Raw genomic sequence first — 23,141 nt, 5'->3', positions numbered from 1 at the left:
TCCTTTCCTAAACGCTCATTAGTTCTTTTTATTTATTTTATTACTTTATTTAAACACTTGGTTACAAAATTGTTTATGATTGTTTCAGTCATCCTATAAACAACACCCTTCACCATTCACCAGTTTCCTTTTCCCATCACCAGTGTCTCCATTTTCCCTCCCATCATTCCCCCGTCTCCCTATAGGACAAATGTCTTACTTCTCTCTCTCTCTCTCTCTCTCTCTCTCTCTCTCTCTCTCTCTCTCTCTCCTCTCTCTCTCTCTCTCTCTCTCTCTCTCTCTCTCACACACACACACACACACACACACACACTTTTTCCTTCTTTCCCTTTTAGACACCCTTGTCTAGAGTGATCAGTTTCAAATATCATGGTCATAGTCAATTTCTCTACCCTAATTTCACTGCTCCACTCTTTGTAGCAAGCTTCCTACCATGGTCTTCCTCGTCCTTATCTTTATTGTCTCTGGATATTATTGCTGTACTATTTTTTCTTATATCCCCAAAAATGAATGAGATCATTTTATGTATATTCCTCTTCCTATGAGTCATTTAAGTCAGCACAATAGTCTCCATATCTCCATTCATGTATAAGCAAATTTCATGATTTTAAATTTTCTTAACCACTGTGTAGTATTCCATTGTGTAGATATATCACTTTATGTTTATCCAATCATCTGTTCTCAGGCAAGACATCATTACTAAGAAGTTCCCAAATCTTAAAAGCATATGCACCCATATCCTGAATGCCCAAAGATTATCATCTAAAAGAGACCTAAACAAAAGCACTCCAGGGCACTTCCTAGTCACAATTGGTAAAACCACAGATAGAGATAGAGGCTCATTATTTCATCTCCATGGCATTCATTTTATATAATTAGAGATCACATCTTAAAATGGAAGCCAGTTGTATCAAAACTTTCTGCTTATTTGTCTTCCAGCCTTATTTAGGAAGGAATTAGTGTGTCACTTTCCTCAGCAGATAGGATTTTCTCTCATTTTTTGTAACATATTATTTGATTTCACAATAAAAATCCATCACTTCAATTTACATATAAAATATACTAAAATTAATTTGTGAGCGAGGACTATTTCTCGCTGCTCCATTTATAAGCAACCGATTAATTTCCATGTCACTAGTTAAATATATCTGTGAGTTTGAGTTATGATTAGACTTTGATATCCAACATTCTTTTCAATTTTTTGTTTATTTTTTGTCTATTTTGAGACAATTACAGCTGCTGGATGTGCTCAGGGATTACTCTTGGATGTGTGCTCAAGATCACTCATGGCAGGGCTCAGTGGGCCTTATAGGGTATCAATGATGAACACAGATTTGTGTGCAAATCAAGTGCTAAACCTACTATACCTTTTTGGTCCTAGATGTACCACTTGAAATACGAGAGTGTAGAGAATTTAATATTAAATAGTCCTATTTATTCACTTCTGTGAAAAATTGTTTCTTAGCTGTATGTGGTCTTGGATAAGCTGAATATATTTTTCCTCGAATTTAACCCACTTGTTTAGTATTTTCTTTTTTGTACATTTTTAGTCAATATGCCTCTGTGATTACCGAAAACATGCAATGTCCTAATTAGTTCATAGACAAAAACATAAATACAAATAAAGACAATATTCTTATACCTATAGAGCTGACATTTTGGAAAGTGTGGTGGATATTTTATAGAAAAAGATGATATGCACTTTAAAATAAAAAACATAATTATATTTTAAAAGGCTCTAGGGTATTAAAATAATTCTGTCCTTAATTTCTTACTGTCTGTGAAGAGTTTTGATACTTCTATATTTCTGGGACTGGAGAAATAGCAGAGGCTAAGACATTTGCCTTTCATGCTGCCAACCTGGGTTCTATCCCAGCCATCCCATATGGTTCCCCAAGCCTCCAGGAGTGATTTCTGAGCACAGAGCCAGGAATAACCCCTAAGAGCCACCAGGTATGCCCCTCCTTCAAAACAAAAACAAAAGAAAATAAATATAAATAAACAACTATACTTCTGGTCTTTTCATCTTTGTAGATATTTTTTCTAAACAATTCATTTGTTTAGCCAAAATCTTAAGAACAATGAAATCATCTTGGATATGGGGAAAAATTTATTTCTAAGATCATCCAGATCCTCTGCTATTTCAAAGAGTGTAGCTTTGTTTTCACATCAGTTTGTCAATCTGCATTTCCAAGTACTGAAATTTTATCTTAATCCTTTAATAAAAGCTACAAGGAAAGTTCTCTTACATACAGAACCTACCCAACTTGGTTTAGGCGTGAGCTTTTGATTTTCCACTTAAAAACCAGCATTTCTAGCATAGTCAGTAACTGTGTTACCTTATATCATATTGCACTGTTGAACAAAGTCTAGTGATATGGAAAAAAAGAGTATTTTTAAAATAAAAATCGATTTTATAGAGAAAGGACTTCACCTTTGAATAGTACAATAAGTATGGCTGATTTGACAAATTGAAAAACTAGTCAAAACAATTAAGTAGCACTATGTGGAACAGCTCTTGAGCTTATTCAACTTAATTCCGCTTTTCTATCCTCTCTGTTATCCTCCCAGGTTTCTGTCAACAGTAAATTTAGACTGGCTTCAGGAAGCTCTTTCTGCACCTCCTTTTTTGCTATTAGTGGATTCAAAGAGCATTGATTAAAAAAAAAAGTCAGGATGATAACAATAAGCCTAGTTAAATATACATAGCATTTTTATTATTTTAGTAATCTGAACATGAGCAGTCCAGTATTAGAAAAAAATTACTCTTCAGAAATAATATGGGATCCATAAGTTGGAAATGCCCCCAAGCACTTTATGGGCATTTATCTCTGGACTTTAATGAGCTGGTTTTGTCCTTTCTATTGGATACCCACACTCGGCACTGAGTGATCAACATAAGATTAATAATACACATGATGAGAAAATAAAAAGGTTAAGACTGTGGCCAATATTGAGACTTATTTGCAGGAACAGGTAGAAATAAAAAGAGGATTTCCAGGAGAACATAGTTCAGACATTGTAACCTTACTCTGGGTTTATCTCTAAGTGCATATGGTGAGTCAAGGCAAACATCCTTGCAAGCATTGGCATAAAGAAAACTCTGAGCACTGTCTGAGCACTGATGTCAGCCGTCTATTGATTATCAGATATCTCTGCCTATTTATGCATGGAATGGTCAATTTTTCAGTGTCAACTTTAGTGGACTCTAGGGGACTAGACATTAGTTATGTGTGAGTCGGAATATATCTGCAGCAGTATTTCTGGATGAAATGAATATTTAAATCCATTAACTGAATAAAGAAAGTTGGTCTCCTTACTGTAGGTGACATTCATTCAGTCATTTGAGATCCTGAACAAAACAGAGAAGTTCCCCTAAGTATGAATCACAGGCAAGTCCCCCTGTCTGACATTTGACTCTGGGATTCCTTATCTGCCAATATGTGGAATTGTAACTAACAATTTCTTTTAGGTGTGTTCTTTTAGGTCTCCTGCACATGGTAGAATTTGCTAGCCTCCACAGCCATGTGACTAATTTTCATATAACATGTATTGATTGGCCAGTTCCTCTGTCTCTTTCTAGGTTCTATATCTATAAAGCCCTGATTATTGCAATACTAATGAAGCTCATGCTTAGCTCTTGTTTTTGTTCTTGACAAGGAGGGCAATGGGTAGGCAATCAAAGTCTACTTTCAGCTTTTAGAAGGCTTTTTGTCTCCTCTTTTCTGGAGATTCCTGAGTACACATCCAGAAATAATCTCTGAATATTGCCAAGGGTAGTCCACACTCCTCCCAATAGGTCATTTCTTTCAGGAATTTATAAACTAGTAAAGGATAAATATTTGAACACAGTTAATTCTAATAAAGTGATCTTTTTTTTAAAAAAATGTTGAGACCCGCTGTATAGACCACTTCTAGTTTTTATTAAGGAAATATCCCAAAGGGAGTTCAGCAGTCTTTTTCTCATTTCAAGTAAATGTCTCAGTATGGTTCTAATATTTTACAAGCTGCATATTATTTATAGTGATAAAGCCAACAATTTCAGTATGACATCAAGTTCCAAGTTCACTTTTTTTTGAAAATGTATGTTATTTATTATTTTTTGTTCCTCTGTTGTTTTTTTTACTAATAATTTTATTTTGACCAAACTGGATTACAAATCATTCACAGTAGTATTTCAGGTACATAGTGCCATTGATCAGGGGCATTCCCACCACCTTCACTTTTAAAAGTCTGGAAGAGAGAGGCTGGAGTGGTGGCATGGTGGGGTAAGGAGTCTGTCTTGCAGCGCTAGCCTAGGATTGACCACAGTTCGATCCTCTGCCATCCCATATGGTACCCCAAGCCAGGAGCGATTTCTGAGTGCATAGCCAGGAGTAACCCCTGAGCGTCTCCGGGTGTGGCCAAAAAATACCCCAAAACAAAAAAAAAAGTATGGAAGAGAGAATACTCAATATTTGACCTTAGCTTACTTTCCTTCTATACCGCGGGCTTTTAGATATAATGAGCATAACACTAATGTAAGTTCTGCTGTCTAGAAAACTTAGAGGGGATTCTGAATCTTCCATCCTGAATATCCAGGTGAGACTCACCAAAATTCATCATTCATTACCTCATAAAGAATGATCTATGTGCTTCACTATGATATGCAGTTACCAATTGACTTAGAGAGATATTTTTGTTACAATGAAATTATCATTCCTAGTGTGTCTGTCTACTATCAAATTATAATGCCTCAAACATTAAGTGAGTCTTTACCAATTCTTTGTTTTTCAGAACTCATAATAAATTAATAAGATGAGTGATATTCTATTTTAAAGAAGATTAAAAAGAGCCTTAGATGCCCCCCACTCTAGCAAAGTCTGTATTCTCTCTTGAGTACTTAATACTCTTTCTTCTCTCTCACATTTCTCAAATCAACTTGCCTTATATTAAAACATATATAAGAATAAGTCTAAAGGAGTCTAGGAGATTAACTAAGATCATTTCATTAGATAGTTGATTTTGGGGGGGTCAGAGCAATAGTAATGTAACCAGAGCGGGCTCTATCCCCAGCATCCTATATAATGCCCCACCTACACTAGGAGTAATTCCTTAGTGTGAGTCAGGTGTAACACCTGAGCACCACAGTGTGGTCCAAAACAAAACAATAAAAATTAATAAAATAATAAAGAAAGTTGATTTTGCTGTTGTTGTTCTGGATTCAGGAGTTGAAATGTTTAATATATGACATCATTGGGATGTATCGTACAATGCAGGATGAAAAGAACGTGATGTTATCTTTTTATTTGAGCATTTATTTATCATTTGTTTACTCATCATTTTGATTAAACTTCTTTTTTATTTTAATTTGGCACATTCTATTTAGCCACAGCTCATCATGACTTCAAAGAACTGAGGATTCCATCATTTGAAACATTGCTATTTTATTTTGCAATTCTATCCTATCTCCCTCCTTAAGATAGATTCTTGACTTATTTTTGTTGGAGTCATGCCTGAAGAATCATGTTCTCTAGGAGATTGGTTGAGGTTTGATTTCCACCTCACTCCCAGACAAGAAAGGCAGTTCCCATGCCCCTGTCATATTAGGTCATGGGGAACAATTCCAATTGTAGAGATCGGCGGGAAATAATTCACACAATGAAAAGGTACAAGAATGGGTTCAGGAAATCCAATACTCAAGCAAGGAATTCAAACCACAGTAGAAGAAGACCAAAGGATGAGGCCCTGCCTTTTTCAGAACCCTGGTTTTATTCACAAGAATAAGGTTCCACCTTAGGGTGGTAGAAGAATACCAAGTAAGGAATAATCCAATATACACCCTAGGGTGAAGTACAGTTATTGATTAGGGTAGGATCAGTAACCCAACAATGCCTAGCAGTGCTGAGGGTTACTCCTGACTCTAAGCTCAGGAATAACTTCTTAAAGGGTGCAGGGAGCCATATGAGATGCTGGGGATCAAACCCATTATACTATCACTGTGGTCCTTTGTTAAGTTTCTTTATTGTCATCTCCGTAGCCTTTGCACATTCGTATTTTCCCACTCAACCAGTTGTTTGTCTTCTTTCTCCTCTAATACTTAATTTCCTAGTCGAGTTCAAACCTCATCTTCAGAAAATTTTCTCTTGAATGTGCATCGCAGATTCTTAAAATATTAGCTTGCCTATTGATAAACTTCTTAAAGTACGCTGTGTTTAATTTTTAAGTGAATTTCAATTAAATAAATTGATTTTTTCCAAGTAATACTGTTGAATAAAAAGATAGACATTATTTTAACAAATCACATTATATAATGTTTCATATCTGCTAATAAATTCTGATTGTTTTACTTCATAGTTTTTCTTGAAAATTAGCATTGTACTGCTGGTGTATTTTTTAACCTTTCTCCTCTCAAGATAAACTTTGAATTTAACACATTAATATGTGGAATCTTTTCTATTCTATGGATTCCTCTTTGCCTCCTGGTAAATACACAGGAATCTAATCGTATTCAACATCACTCAGGATATACTAAGGAGAAGAATTACTTTAATTTCCAGCCATCCTAGGTTCCTCATAATAACAAGAATGAAATCTGAAAGTTCACTGAAAACCAGGGAGCTGATTACCTAAAGGGCTTTCATGAATCTTGACATAATTTTTCTTTTTAGATTTGAAAAGTCTTATATAACATGATAGTCCAAGCACAAATGTCAATGTAAATTTTTGTTTAATTTTTTTTCAAGTAAAACAGGCTCATATAATGGACAAAATTGCTTATTTTTTTGCTCCCTTGGCCAAGATCTTCATTGTTAGCACTAGGGAATCTTGTATCTAGTGAGATTCAACAGTGACCTCACAGGTACGTTATTAATAATAAACCAGAGGGGCTCAGCAGAGCGTGGGTTGGGTGTAATAAATCATGTTGTAAGTAAGTGCCATGTTTGCAGTTTTGGAGTTTAGAGGATTGTAATAACTGAGATTGAGGTCTGGCAGGTGGTAAGAACGACTTGGGGTGGGAACTGGCCTTTCATGGATGTGACACGTGATTATGGTTATTAATTACCTCTACATTTTACATTGCTAATTGCTGTTAGTCTTTCCAGTTACAGTGTAATTGAATTTTAAAAATGAGGCCTCAAATGTCAGGTTCAGATATTACATTGTGCTTCTGCCCAAGGAAGTCTATACACAATTTGGGTTATTTAAAATGATGGATAATAAGGCTAACTTCAAGGTGACTAATGAAATCCAAGGCAGCACTTTTGCAGCATGAGAGATTCCAGGAGGTTATAAAGGAGAATTAAGAGCATGAAATGTTAATATGTGGATTTTGTATAGTCAATTAGACAGTTGTATTTCTTGAGAATTTTTATTTAAAGTCACAAAAGAAGAGTTGGTAATGTAGCAAAAAAATTTATATGGTTTTAAAAGATAAGGATTAAAAAATGTTTAATGAATGTTGTGCTTAGCACTGTTCTTGGTGACAAGATAGCAACATCTCTTTTACAAATTGCTTTGGTTACTTAAACATTCTTATATAGCTAACATCATATAGGCCATTGTTTCTGAACAACTTGGATGTGAACTTTTAGGAAAGTCAGAAACATATAAAATCTTTCTCCTGTACTACATGTAAGTGTATATCCGGATCTGACAAAATTGAGAGATGGGGGATTATAGATTCTTGAATCTATTTTTTATGGATTCCAGAACAAAAATGATCAACAGAAGGACAAAGTTATAGTCATCCAATTTCCTTACCACTCCACTATCAATAGTTTAGCACATTTAATCCTAATTAGAGAAAGATTACACCAAGTCCTTTGCCTTATTTTAAGAAAACAAGGAGATGAGTGGTTTACAATTTGCTTTAAACTTTAAAATAAATCATTTTAATTAAACTATTTGAAACAAATATTAGCCATTTTAAATGGATTATGAAAAATGCTCCTTGATATTAAGGTTGTACAAAGAAAACTATAAATGGAAAAATCATCAGCTTATATTCCACTCTATAGTTGGAAGGCCAGGAATAAGGAGCTAGTCCAACCCAACCATTTCCATAAGTGAAGTTAAAAACTCTCGCAAAGAGTTCTATATACATCTCCCAGTAGGCAAAATTTCCTGATACTCTGCCATTCCTACCCTGAAACACACTTTCCTTACACCTTATCTTCCTATCATGTGTTAGAGACTTCTTATTTATCAAAGAAAATTTTAATTGGGGGCCTAAGGTTTACATGTTCCTGTTTTGTTATTTTTTTAAAACACAAGAAAATACAGCCAGAAAGTGATGATTTTTTTTTTTTTTTGGTTTTTGGGCCACACCCTGTGCCGCTCAGGGGTTACTCCTGGCTATGCGCTCAGAAGTTGCTCCTGGCTTCTTGGGGGACCATATGGGACACCGGGGGATCAAACCGCGGTCCGTCCTAGGCTAGCGCAGGCAAGGCAGGCACCTTACCTCCAGCGCCACTGCCCAGCCCCAAAAGTGATGATTTTAAGTGGAGTCACTTTTGAAATTGAAAAATAAAAGTTAATCAAGTGCTCTTTAAATTGGGTTTCATGCACCCATTGGGAATCTACTTTCTTGGGATTTAGAGCAACTGTTCTAAACTGCTCTTAGGCAAAAAGCAGCCTGAAAACATTATTGACCTCTGTTAGAAGGAAGCCTGCTCATAGATCTAACAAAAGTTCATGTCTAATGGATGTGTTCTTCGCTGACTCTCTGTAAGGCAAGATGCCTTTAACAGCATCTTTGAAATTATAGTACTTTGTTCTGGTCTCACTGTAAATGCTTGGATGGCTGTGTGGACTCTCTTGGGTTTCTTCTTTCTTTGCTGTGCTATGAAAACACACACTGCATATACATTGTTATTATCATTGTTACTAAGAAGTAAGAGAGCATGAGTTTCTACCCCATCATCTGTTCTGAGCAGAGGCAGTGAATCCTGCTGGAGTATAATAACAATCTATAAGTAAACCAGTCATGGTAAAATCTATCACAAATGTGGCAATTTACAAAAATATGTCCCTCAAGCACACCAAAGTTGTCATCAGAGTGAGTTAGCTGCCAATTAACTGCTACATCTTGCACAAAGGGCACAAAATTCGAGTACAAAAATAAAACCAGTTAATGCATATCTACTATCTACGAACAATAAATCAGAAACGAACAACAAAAAAAGAAAATACCCTCAGTGCTTTGCAGTGTGTGTCCCATCTTATGGAATGAATGCTGCTGTTTGTGCTTTTGGCTTAGGAAGATCATTTTCAAAGAATACAATAGCAATGATATTTTTGTCAACATTTGAACTTCAACTTTCAATCAGTGGACATCTATTGAATGCCAAGTATATCTAGGCTGTGAATCACACACACACACACACACACACACACACACACACGAAAGCAGAACATTCTGCTAAAAATCATTTTACTGATAAATTTATGTTACAGATTGTAACCAGCATATTTATATTTTAACAAATTCCATTTTCACATTGAGCATTCTATTAATTAACTTTTGGCTAAATATGCCCTCTATAATATAAGGGTATAAGAATCACACTAAATATAAATATAAGAAAACCATACGAAGTCCAAAGAATCATGATTTAGAGAGAAAACACAGAGAGTAGAATGGTCAATGGAGACATATTTACTGGTGTCTAAAAGATACTTAGATTTTTAACATTTGCAGCCAAGCTATTAGTGTGTTCTTGTTCCACTTCACTTATTCAACGGAGTTTCCACAAAAACAAAGAAACAAACTAATATTAAAAACACGCACCTTCCTATTCTGCCTCTCAATGCTGAGTTCACTTAGTTCCTGCAGCAGCATTTGTGCTCTGCAGAGAGTTGCTTGTCTGTGTAGTACACCACACCCCTTTAATCCTGGTGAGTCACTTGGAGCTTTCCAATGGACTCTAATTCAGAATTTGCATGCTATCTTGTAGAGATAATGAGGAAAGAGTACAGTCATTGAGGATAGGGAGTACTTTTTCTCTGCTCACATCCGTCCACTCAACAATTGAACCACTTGTCACTCATCTTGATGATGTCACATTTTGATGGATTCTTCCTTTGAAAATCACTATATATACCAATATATCTACTATCTACTTTGACCTTAAATGCATTTGAAAATATTGCTTTCTCCAGAATATCATCATTCTTCCTCACTTAGACCTCTTTGTACTTCGATGTTTTCTTTCGTTTTAAGATTTGGCAAAATATTTATTGAATCCACTTGATTCCAGGTGCTACTATAAAAATTTTGAAAAAGCAAAGAATGAAAAAATTAAAACTCTGTAACCTCTTTGCACCATGTATTTTGGGTAACGTGATAATTGGCAAATAAATAGTAGATATTACATTAAGTGCTTTGGAGAAAATGAAATTGCAACAAAAGAGAAGTGACTCAGTAAAGAAGATAAGCAGGAAAGTCTTCCTGGGAAGTGAATATTTGAGCAAAAATATGAAGTAGATATCATTAAGCCAGAATTTGTAAAGCAGCCATTATTTTCCTATATGGTAAATTTATGAAATGGTTAGGTCTCTCATCTTTATTTTTTCACCCTATGATAGAAATTAACCTTAGAGAAATAATTTTTATTTTTAGCTCCTCTATTTATATTTAGTATATGTAAAAATATGCATGAAAGAAAAGAGTATCTTTAAAAGAATAGGTAAAGAGTGGGAGATATGAAGAAAGAAGTATTTTTCTATACTATTTTATGCTTTTTAATCTTTTATTCTTATCTAAACAAAAATTAAGAGAAAAACAGGAATATTAATCAGGCACTTAGTAAGATCCCAAATTTTTCAATCTTTTTTTTTTTGCAGAAAATAGATGTATATAACCAGTTTGTTCAATAAAATATGAATAAAAGTGACATGTATCACTTCTGAGTCAAACGTTTTAGAAATAAGGCAAACTTCTTCTCCACTATGGCTATTTCTAAAGTCATGTTAAAATGAATATGAAAAGATAGCTACATCACTGAATGGGAAAAAGTATTATTAGTCCATGGTATATATTTTTGAGGGCAAATTAACTTTTATTTTTTAAGTCACTGTGATGTTAAAATTATTTGCTATCATAAAGTGCCTTGACTATTTTCAAAAATGAAAGCATGGAATATTATTTTGGGAAGTGTGTAATTCCTATTTAAAGCATTACCCATTAGAATGTAACAGAAATAGAATCAGTTCTATTATTTCACTAAAATTTCACAGTAATTATTTTTAGACACTTTGGTTTGGTGAAAATTATTAATATTGTATCAGGTTGGTTCTAGAAATTCAATGGGGCTTTTCCAGGCATGTAAGGTAGAGTTCCTGCAGCTGAATTTTTTTGAATTTCAAGTTGCATGGTAGAAAAAAATAAAGTGAAGAAGCTTTGACGCTTCTAACATTATGAAGTTCTCCTTGAGATCTGAGTGAAAATAATGTAGACACTTATAGCCTTCAGAGGAAGTAGGCGTTGTATCTTATGTAAATTATAAAATGGCAAATATTTTGTCCTTATGTTCTTCATAGGCTCCAAACTGTTCTGGAAATTTTTCATCATGATAACTGCTATGTATCCACCATGCCCAACATACACACACATGCATTCTTGCACTTTCCTTACAGCACTGGAAAGGATCAATAAGCAATGGATAACTATATTTGACAGGTTATTTTATTAGCAGAGTGATTGCTTAATTGGTTATAAATCAGTAAAATAGAATGATATTGCAGTGAATAAGACACTTGCCTTGCATGCTGCTGACCAATGTTGCATCCTGACACCACATATAGCCACATCTCTGAGTAAAGAACCAGGAGTAAGCCTTCAGCACTAATGCAGGGTGTGACATCAAACCAAAACATAATTGAATTTTTTTTGGTTTTTAGGGGGAGGAGTTTGGGGGTCATACCCGGCCACGCTCAGGGCTTACTCCTGGCTCTATGCTCAGAAATCACTCCTGGCAGGCTCAGGGGACCATATGGGATGCCAGGATTTGAACCACCGACCTTCTGCATGCAAGGCAAATGCCTTACCTCCATGCTATCTCTCCAGCCCTGAAATTCCTTTTTAAATTAAATTAGTAGATGAAACAAATGAAAGCCTTTGGGACCACTAAAAAAATATATTTTCTTTTGGATTACATTGACCCTTTAGTATTCATGGAGGATATTTTTTTCTAGCCCTCATGCCAGAGAATACTGAAGTCCATGAATGCTGAAATTCTTTTCTTTTTCTAAAATGGCATACTGTTGCTAACACACAAAAAACAAAAACTAACACCTATTCTCATGTATACTTAAATTATCTCCACTTTACTTATGATACTAATATAAATGAAATGTAAAGAGTTGTTTTACCATATTGTTTAGAGAGAACTCCTATGAAAGTAAAAGAAAAACAAAACCCATCCATACTTGTTATTTTCAATGAAATTATTTAATGCTTAAATACACAGGAGATATCTTTTATTTTTGAGCTTATTTTATTCAATTTTATTGGTTTGAAGGCCATACTCAGCTCTCTCAGTGCTCAAGGGTGAACTCTCATGGTGCTCTGGGGCCATAAATGATACTAAAGATTAGATCTAGCATTTGATAAATGAAAAGCAAGAGATTTAACTTCCTAAATTATCTTTCTGGACAAAGAATATATTTTTGATCCAAAGTTGGTTGAATCAAATTATGCAAAATCCATAAAAATTGAAACTGACTATACTTGGGGGTCGAAATTTAATCTGGAGTTTGAGGGGTTGTAATATTTATCCTGTACACTTCTTTACGAAGTTCTATCCCCAGCACTCCAGGTGGTCCCCCACAAGTCCAACATGACTGATTCCTTAGTTCAAAGTCACAAAAAATCCCTGAGCACAACTGAATATGACACCCATCAAAAAAAAACAATAATTTGTAGTTCTTGAATATTTAATTAGCTATTTAGACTTTTCTCTCTATACCTGGAGGGAAAGTAATCAGTAGGTATGCTCATTTGCAAGCAAATGAATTAACTTTGGGAGATTTGAAAAGAAAATACAGGTGAATAGAGGGTCAGAGTCCGTCCAAGAACATGCTGAAATGAATTTCATCCCTAAAATGACATGGTTGCCACTCAAATAGCACACATGTTTTGCAGTTCACACTGCCTTTACTACTAGCACCTGGCACCAATGTCACCATCAGCTTCCATCACAGCCACAGAGACTACTTTCTCTCTAGTGTTTTCCTCTAGGTCTGTAGTTTTCAGAATCTGCACTTTAATAATAGTATATACTCCAGTTGGGAAACTAACATTTTTAACTGAACTTACTTCGCAACTTCAAGCATCTGGCTTCTCTCCTCACTGATTTGTGATGCTGTTCTTTGATTAAGATGTACGTGAGGTTCTTATTGGTACATGCATTGAACACTTTTTCCAACAAAGCTATTTGATATAATACCATTGATCAATTCCCTTTCAATATTATCTACTTTTCTACCCATACCTTACATGATAGTATCCTAACAATTTTAACCCCAAATTCACAGGTTTATTTTTGCTATTTTTTGACAGATGGGTGTTTGCTCTAGTAGCAAAATAATATGCATAAAACATTTTAGTAGTATTATAAATCATATTACCCCAATAAAATAAAAAAAAGAAAGCAAGCATTTTGAAAACAAACAGAAAATCTGAGTTATCTTTCAAAGTTTCGATTTAATCAATCCCATACTAAACCAGAGTAATGTCATATATTGTAACTTTGAACAGTATTTTGAGTCAAAGTAGTTATAATTTTTAATATTGAGGCACTTTCTATAACTTTAAAGTACCTAAACATTATTTCTAACTTAAAAAGATCATATATGGCCTTAACATTTTTTCTTCCCCCCTCCTCCTCCCTCTCTTCAATCTTGAAACACATTTTCATTTCACACTTGCCAAGATTTTACGACAAAAAAGCAGTCACATATTATTTCTCATATTTACAATCATTAAGTGGTTCATATCACATGTCCCATTTTTTCCTTATCTTCCATGCTAACAATTCAGAACCAAAAGAGAACAAATATGAACTCTTCCTAATCGCTGATGTCCCAACACTATGGTCAAGTTGTTTAAAGATTTAAATGCCCTTGTCTTTGACACAAGCTCTTTCTAATCTAAGATTCTGTTCAGTTAAATTAAACGTTCTTCTTTTTTGGGGGGAGCAGAAATAGGGGGCACACTTGGTGACACTTATGTATTACTCCTGGCTATTTGCTCAGAAATCACTCCTGGCTTGGGGACCTTATGGGACTCCAGGGATCAAACCAAGGTCCTCCCTGGATCTATAGGTACAAGGCAAATGCCCTACTGCTATACTATCTCTCTGGTCCCAAAACATTATTTTTACAATAAGATTTATGGAATTCTCCATAGTGAATAAACTGGGTTTTTATCTGAATTATCCTTAAGACATTAATATTTACTGATATTTACATTAATATTTACTGATCAGTATCTACCTCCTCATTCTTAACTCACTAAGATATTGCCTAAAGAGTAGAACTACATCCTCTAGCAAACATTAGCCTCTCATCTTTACTTTTTTTTTTCCTGGAAATTTACTCTGAGTTTTTCTTTGCATTCTGACCTATGAATATAGAGGCAAGTAGCTAGAGGAAATTCAAGTCGCCTTTGACAGGAAGCTTTTGGCCTGTTTGTAAATTTCCCTAAAGCATAACAATAGAAAAATTATAATTGTTTGTTAGAATTTTTGTGTCTCACATAAATAGGTTGAAAAAGCACACTAACAAATTAAAAATTAAATAGAAAAGTGACAAACAGTATACGTTTTGGAGTGAGGAGCCTAATTAATGTCTATGCCCTAGTTTGTTCTGTCTCCATCTTCATTTTTCATGTCTAATTATGTTTTACTTAATTTTATTCTATTTCCTTGCTATCAGCACTTTTTTCTTGGATCTTAGTTCAGATAGAGAAACTTTTATAAGCTCTTGCAATTATTTATTCAGATGTCTATAACATATTATCATAAATAGGCTGTTTACAAAAACCAGAGAATTATTTCTCATATTCTGGGGGGTCTGCATTCAGAACCCTAGCAAGTTGGTATATTTCTGTTTTCATAAGCTAGACTGGGTAAGGGAGGGCATCTTTGTTATGGGGCTATTACTTCCACTCATCAAGGGTCAAATTTTGACCTGATCCTGTTCCTGAACCCTACCTCCAAATATCATCCTACTAGTGATTAGAATTCAACATATAAATATAAGAGGGCATGAAAACTCTAAGTCTAAAACAAACAAATCCCAATTAAAATAGCTTAAGTTTCAACTACACAGAAACATATTCCCTTGACTTTCATTTTTCAAAATCCTGGAAAAGATAAGTAATGAGTAGGTAGACATGCAAACAGGACATTATTATTGTTATCTTCTACAATGTTAATCTTTAACAAATATGCATTATATTTTGTAGATCCTAGATTATAGATTATGGTTAATCAAGAAATTTGCATAGGGCCAAAGAGCCAGCTAAAACTTTAGAGCACATCCTAGCATCTATAAGGCACTCTTAGATTTCCAGCACCCCCGTGTTGCTAGTGCAACACTAAAGACACCCAAAATTTGCCAGATTTTCTCATTGCACTGAGACTTTTCCACACAGACCTGTAGAAGTCAGGTTCATGGTATAAATTCTGTAAAAAGTCAGGGAAAAGTTAAGAGTCATTAGAATATAGACAGAATATAAAAGCATATGAGTAGATGAAGTCATCTGAACATGAACTTAAGAAAAAAGTCAAGGGTTGAGAAATTTGATGCATTCAAGAACAGAAAAGATTTAAACACTTCTGAAGTCGTTTCAACTTAATAAGTCTTTCAAACACTCATGAACTATTTGTGCTGTACATTACAAGTTTGCTTTTCTTTGCTCTTTTCTGTTCTCTGAACTTCACATGGTTGATATCTAGAGAATGCTTTAGTTCTGCCCTCTTGCACTCTTGTTTAAGTGTAAATGAACTAATTGCTAAAATCAGCATGAAGTTTTAGAATAAGGGGATAAAGAATTTGAGGTGTTTCTGTTTTTTGTTCTCTCAATGCCGAGTTCATGACTGTGCTAAACTTTTATTAGGAATTAAAGATAACTATGTTACTTTAATGTTCACTGTGCTATTAACATACCATTTAACTCCAGTGACATGTGAGAACTTATAAAATTAGTCTTGGAACCAGAACAATAATACAGTAGGTAGGGTGCTTGCACACGGCTAACCCAGGTTTGACCCTAGACACCCAATAGGGTTCCCTGAGCACCACCATGAGTGATCCCTAAATACAGAGCCAAAGTAAGCCCTGAGTACTGCCACGTGGGGCTCAATAACAATGGTAACAACAAAAAGCCAAAAGTATGGGGACAGTGATATAGTATAGTAGGTATGGCACTTCCTTGCACAGTGGATCGATTGATCCTAAGCATTATATATGGTTCTCAGAGCACCATCAGGAATGATCCCTGCATGCAGAGCCAGATATAAGCCCTGAGCACTGTCAAGTGTGGTAAAAATAAAAAACAAAAGCAAGTCTTGGTAATGCTAAGCAGAAGGAAAAGAAATATACCAGTTTGCTATTTTCTCATTAGCAACAAAACTCTTCGTTAGCCAATGTTCAGTGCACTTTATGAATAAATGAGGATGAATGAATGAGTGTCTTTAACATTTTTTTCAAGGACCAAGAAGTAGATTGTATTCTAGAAAAGGACATAGTGCTATGTGGGGTGTCCTGAAAACACAGAAAGAGGAGAAATTCTATCTCCTTGAAAACATATCACTGACGGAACTAATCAGGTGCGGAAATTACTCAGGGCTATGGTGTGGTTTATAGATCCTGGCTTGGTGTCTTATGATAAAAAGGAACACTGAATTTTGGGTTGTTTTATCTTGAATCTGGTTATTAAAACACAAAAGCAATTTAAAATCATAGACATGGATATTTACCGCTGCCTAGTCTGCTCAGATACATCTGATTCAAAGGTTTGAGCAATGTTTCTTGTTGCAGGTCAATAGCATAGGCTGAACTGGCAAAACATTCTAAAAAAGAACAAGAGAAGTTCAGGGCTGGAGTGAGAGTACAATAGGCAGGAAGCTTGTTTTGTACATGTCTGACCTGTATCCAATCCTGACACCTCATATAATACTCGGAATCCATCAGGAATACCTTGAGTACTACAGAATGTGGACCTCCCCCCAAAAGACAAAAAGGCAAGAGAATTTTCCATTTGAAGAGATGACAATCTACCAATCTCTTGTTTGTGTTTTGTGACAGGTTTTTGACCACCAGTAAAGGATAATAGATATGTATGTATGTAAGTGTGTGTGTGAAAGAGAGAGACAGACAGAAAGAGACAGAGACAGAGAGAATGAATGTGAAAATTCATGTTACATGGTCTTACAGCTCTCTGATGTTCCATGATAGCCATTAAGATCCCTTGGAAAGCTGAGGTGAGTCAGGAACAGTCACTTAGCCTTGAGTTCAGCCTTTCAGCTCATACTTAGAGGCTCTGCTATCTAGATCAGACTATTTCCATTACAACATTGCGTCATTCCAACTATAGATAGTTCCAAGGAGTTTCAACTGTACCTGTGAATAGTGTCGTATATCACAGCTCTCCAGAAATATTGACTTTGACCAGAAAGAAGCTAACTTCCTTTCTTAACAGGTATTAAATCCTGAACACTATAGAAAATATGCGGGAGTTCTAAAATAAAATTAAATCAAGTAAAATGAAATAAAACTACTTTGCAACATGAATGTTTAGGAGGACTGTCTTTGAAATTTTAAAAACAAAGAATCTTGTCATTGATGATTGTACCCTAGGCCACTTCTCTAGCAAACAAACCAGTCCTTGGTAAAATGATTGAAATGCATTGTTCCATATATAAATTCTCCTTTATAGCCCATGAATAGAAGCAATTACATAAACAACATTTATAATAATCTTATGTCATGTGTGTGTTAAATATTCAAATATGTCCAATCTGTATTATATATTTACTAGATTTTGCCTGGTACAGATATAATAAAAATTATTTGCTTATTTATCTAATTATTTATACATGTAATTAGCCATGTTGAAGTATAATTGACACTAAATTATAAAATATTTTGAGTGTGATTCATGAATGATTTAATATGTATATATATTTTGGAGGATTTCTCCCATTTAACTAATGAGATCTTGACCAAACTAATCACCGTCTTTACATATAACATAATTAAAATATTTATTGCTTATAACCCAAACTTTTATGAATATGCAATTAGATGATCATGGGAAACACTTTTTATACACTTCATGAAAATATTAAGTTTTTACTTATTTTTTTAAAAACTATTGTTATAGGTACACTTTATATGAAATATGGACTATAAAATACCAGAGGTCTTACTTTTTTCATTATTCAGTATACAATAATATGTAAACAGAGGCACGTTAAAAGAATTGTAAATTGGGGTCAGAGAGATAGCATGGAGGTAGGGAGTTTGCCTTGCATGCAGAAGGTCAGTGGTTCGAATCCCTGCATCCCATATGGTCCCCTGAGCCTGTCAGGAGCAATTTCTGAGCATAGAGCCAGGAGTAACTCCTGAGCGCCGCCGGGTGTGACCCAGCCAAAAAAAAAAAAAAGAATTGTACATTTATAGGCTAAGAAAACAGGATTATCTTAACATTTTGGCATATTTGGGTTGAAGTTATTCAATATTTTCAGTATCCTAAGTTTCTCTATGTGTTGGATAAAGAGGGAAGAGATATTAACAGTCTCAGCCTATCAAAAACGAGCTATCAAAGAGAAAATTTAATGTTTTTCAAGTTTGATCTTAAATCTTTGACAAAATTTCCACAAGACTGACAACTTTTGTATTCCAACAATAATACTGGTTTATGGCAGGACAATTTTCTCACTGCAAAGCAGAGAGAGCTATAGAGAGCACAGGATGTGTTTGATAATGATCTATTGATTGATTTACTTGCTCCATTTCAGTTCTATCTCTAAACAGAATGCAAAAATCATTTGGCATCCAAGCTTAGCAAGACTACACAGATCACATGGATTCAGAGCCCTGTAGCATGTGAAATGAGGACTAAGTAAATATTTTTAAGAATACAAAACCCTATCTAGGGCAACAAGTGACCTACTTTCATTAGCACCAACACACTTCCCATTATCCTGGTTTATTAAAGTTACAAAAGGAACTCATCAAGCTTCCACCCAATCCTTATAATTGCTGCTGCACTAAACAGTAACTGACTAGTATTTCTTAAACTTAACTTTTATTAATAATACATTAAATCTGTTGTTAAAAACACAGAGAAAAAAGAAAAGACCGTAACGATATCTTGACAGACCTTGAACGAAAGAACCTAGCACAGCTTTAACTGTGCATAACATAACATTTTTAATGCTCAAGTCCCTTCCATTTCCCAATTTTTTTCTTACTTAGTTGAGAAACCTCAAACAGGGATGAAGCAAAGAGTTTAATTAACCCTTTCTCTAAAATCATTAATTCAAATGAGCTGATGTTGATTTTATGTATTCTGGGTGAAAAGTGGTCTCCCAAGCTGATTCTGCATAGAAATGGACCAAATAACCATGTTTTGTGTAGAGAACCCACAGTGTTCAAATTGGAATGTTTTATTAATCATAGTTCTTAAAAGATATTGAACATTGGAGGGGGTAGCTTAGGAAATAAATAATACATACTCTTGAAATGGCCCTGAGATGAGTAGCTGTTCTCTTTATAAATATTACAAACCTCACATAATCCCTTAGGTAAAGACACAATATTCAACACACATAATGATGAACAACAACAAAATGGCATTTTAATTTGAACTGGGTAGCCTTGCTTATGGTTTGCTCATTCTGTTAACACAATATTCCCTGGAGTGTTTTGAACTGGGCTATTAGCATCACCAAATAATAGATGATTATTCAGAGAAGCAGTAATCGACCCACAGGTAATACATTTCTTTACTATTAGGGACTAAATGATAGAAAATGGAAGACATAATCCATAAGCTGACAGGGTGAAGTATCATTTTACTATCTTGTATAAAATCAAATTTATTTGGGGGATAGATGTGTTTATAGCTTTATTAATCACTTACCTATAAAAACAAACTCTGCTTGCTGAAATTTCGAAAATGCTTAGGATTGCTTATATTCTTTGGTAAAAATTATTGTGGCATACATTAGCACTGTAAAACTAATTGCTCTAATTAGCAAATGTTATTGGTGACAAACTAACACAGAGCATTTAATTTTCCACAACTGTCATTAATATATTTTTGAAAGGAAGCAAGAAAGGGAAAAGGAGCTTTCAAGTATGTCTTGTGTATTTTCTTTCTGTTATATCAGAATGACTCATGATGCCCTTTCCTTTACTTTAGCATCAGCTATAGACATCAAGGTTGGCATTTGGCGACTAGACTCTCTCATCTCAATCATTCTAAAATTTTTTGCTTTTATTTTCCTACCAACCTCCCACTGTTTTATAGCAAATTATCTCTCGACATATTTAGAACTTGTATGTCCAAGTAGAGTAAATCTGGCAGCTATGTCTAATTCATTCTCTATGACCAATACCAGAACCTATGACAGTGTTGTTACGTATTATATTAAAAAATGTGGGTCTAGAGAGATAGGACAGTGACTAGGATACATACATTACAGGCAGCCAATTCAGGTTCAATATCTAGCACTTCATATGGTCCCCTGAGCATGGCTACAAGAGATCCCTGAGCACAGAGCCAGGAGTAAGCCCTGACCATGTCATTCCAGGTGAATCTTGAAGTGGAAGTAAAAAAAAAGTTTTGTTTTTGTTTTAGTTTTGTTTTTGGCAATGAGAGGCATCTCAAGTGATCCCCAGAGGGTTGTTGGTACCATTTCCTGTGATACTGTGTCAACCATGCTGGAGGGTCATTATTGGGAAGGAAAGAAGTTAAAGCCTTAAATATGTGGAACAATCAAGACAATGACAGCAATGCTCCTGGGGGGCTGAAATAGGCCACACCTAAGAGTGTTGGGTGGGAATCCTGCAGTGCTAAGAGCTGTACTATCTTTTAGACCTTAGCTAGTGTCTTTATGCCATAGAAGTTCCACCAAACAAAGTCCTTAATTAGTAGATAAGTGACAGTTCATTTAATTCACTCTGAGTGATAGCACAGCAGGTAGGGCTTTGCCTTACACACAATTGATCCAGGATTAATCCCTTGGTCTCCATATGGTCTTAGAGCCTGCAAGGTAATTTTTGTGTACAGAGTTGCCTGATATGGTTTAAAAACAAAAACAAAAGAAACAAAGACAAATAAGCAAGCAAACAAAAACGTCTGTTTCTCTTTTAATTTTTCTCCAAAAAACTAGGAAAAGGCACATCTTCTTGTTTTATACCTAAGTGATGATCTTATATTTTCAATTTCTAATTTTGTTCACTGCTATGATAGTAGATGGAATTACAATTAACTCTTATAAAGTATATTTATGAGAAAACATATTTTTCTTGGTTTTGATCAATATTTTTGAGCATATACTATAATCCATTTATTGAGGATACCAACAATATAAAATATGGCCTTATCTTTAAGGTTTATTTTCAGAGGAATTAGAATTATAGATAATAGAGTTAATATAAGGTTTACGATAAAATAACAAGCTTAAACTAAACCCTCCAATGGACTGCATAATGTTGAAATTTAATAATTTTCTCAAACAACAAGAATACTTTGTTGAACTCAAGCTTTCTTGTGTGGAGAATCAATGTTTTTACATATATTACAGTTTTATATATTATTGGTTATAAATATATCTTAAGTGCACAAAGAGTAATACAATGGAAATCACATTATCAGACATTCTTTAAAAGAAGGATAATCTATAGAAAGTTCTCTCTTGTTCTTATTCTTTGTTACAGTCCTAAATACTAGGATTTGTATCATAACCAATACATGAAATAGGGTTAACCAATTTGCAAGTTTATTTTTCTTTTCAAGATATGATTCTTACCTAAAGGGAAAAACTAATACCTGGAATTCTAGAAGAATCTACTCTCAAAAATTACTTATTTTATTCAAAAGAATCAAGGTGCTTGGAAAGATACAAAGCCAAATCGCCAATTTAATAATACTTGGAATAAGTTATGAACCTTCAAACATCATACATTCAAATAATGGATATTTCTATAAAATTAGACATATAGTCATAGGCTGAATAGATGAGCACTTTAGTTTGCATATTACAGCTGACAACAGCAATGGGTATTGAATAATTTCCAAAATAAGGTGGTCTACTAAAACTTTGTCACAAAATGTTATCAGCTGTGGTGGAGAGGAGAGATTGCTGCATAGTAGAAAGAAAGGACTATAAATGTAATGACAAAGAACTGCAAGTTTGACATATTTTTCTGAATCTGCTCATTTCTTCTTGTTCATTAATGTTGTTTGTACAATACCATTTTAATACGATTCATGGGGTGTAGAAGCAATTAAGTTGAAATCCTGTTCTAATACCTCACATATGTGTGTGTTTATGTCCATGTCTGTAGTTTGTAAGTGTGAGTGTGAGTGTCTATAGTCTGTAAGTGTGAGTGTATACAAACCCATGCTAGAAATTAAGCCACAACTGCAGAAAAAGAAGATTCTACTCAGAGAAGAAGTCATCTGAAAGGTAGCATTTTCCAGAGGAGACACCTTTAAGTCCCAAAAATGGATGCCTAGAAGTACAAAATATGGTATATGGTGTATATATATATATATATATATATATATTTTATAGACTTACATATATATACTTATATATACACACACAACTATATGGACATATGTCCCTAAAGTTTAATTTTTAATTCAGACAGAAATAGGGTTCACAACAACTATCAAACAAAACAACATTCATAATAAAATCTGAAATAAAATTTATGCAACTGTGATAGATTTCTCTATCAAATCACTTTATTGTAAGCACCATTTGTAGACTAAGTTTGACCATGGATAACTGAAGCCACGGAAAGTGAAACCAAGGAGAAGGGAATGTCTGCTCTGCTGGTTTTCATACTAAGTTGAAATGCACAGCATTCACTGATGACCTTCCAAATCCCCACACCATTTTCTCTTTCAT

Source organism: Suncus etruscus, chromosome 12 (assembly GCF_024139225.1).
Source record: "Suncus etruscus isolate mSunEtr1 chromosome 12, mSunEtr1.pri.cur, whole genome shotgun sequence".
NCBI lineage: Eukaryota > Metazoa > Chordata > Mammalia > Eulipotyphla > Soricidae > Suncus > Suncus etruscus.
Note: the sequence above shows the minus strand (reverse complement) of the source record.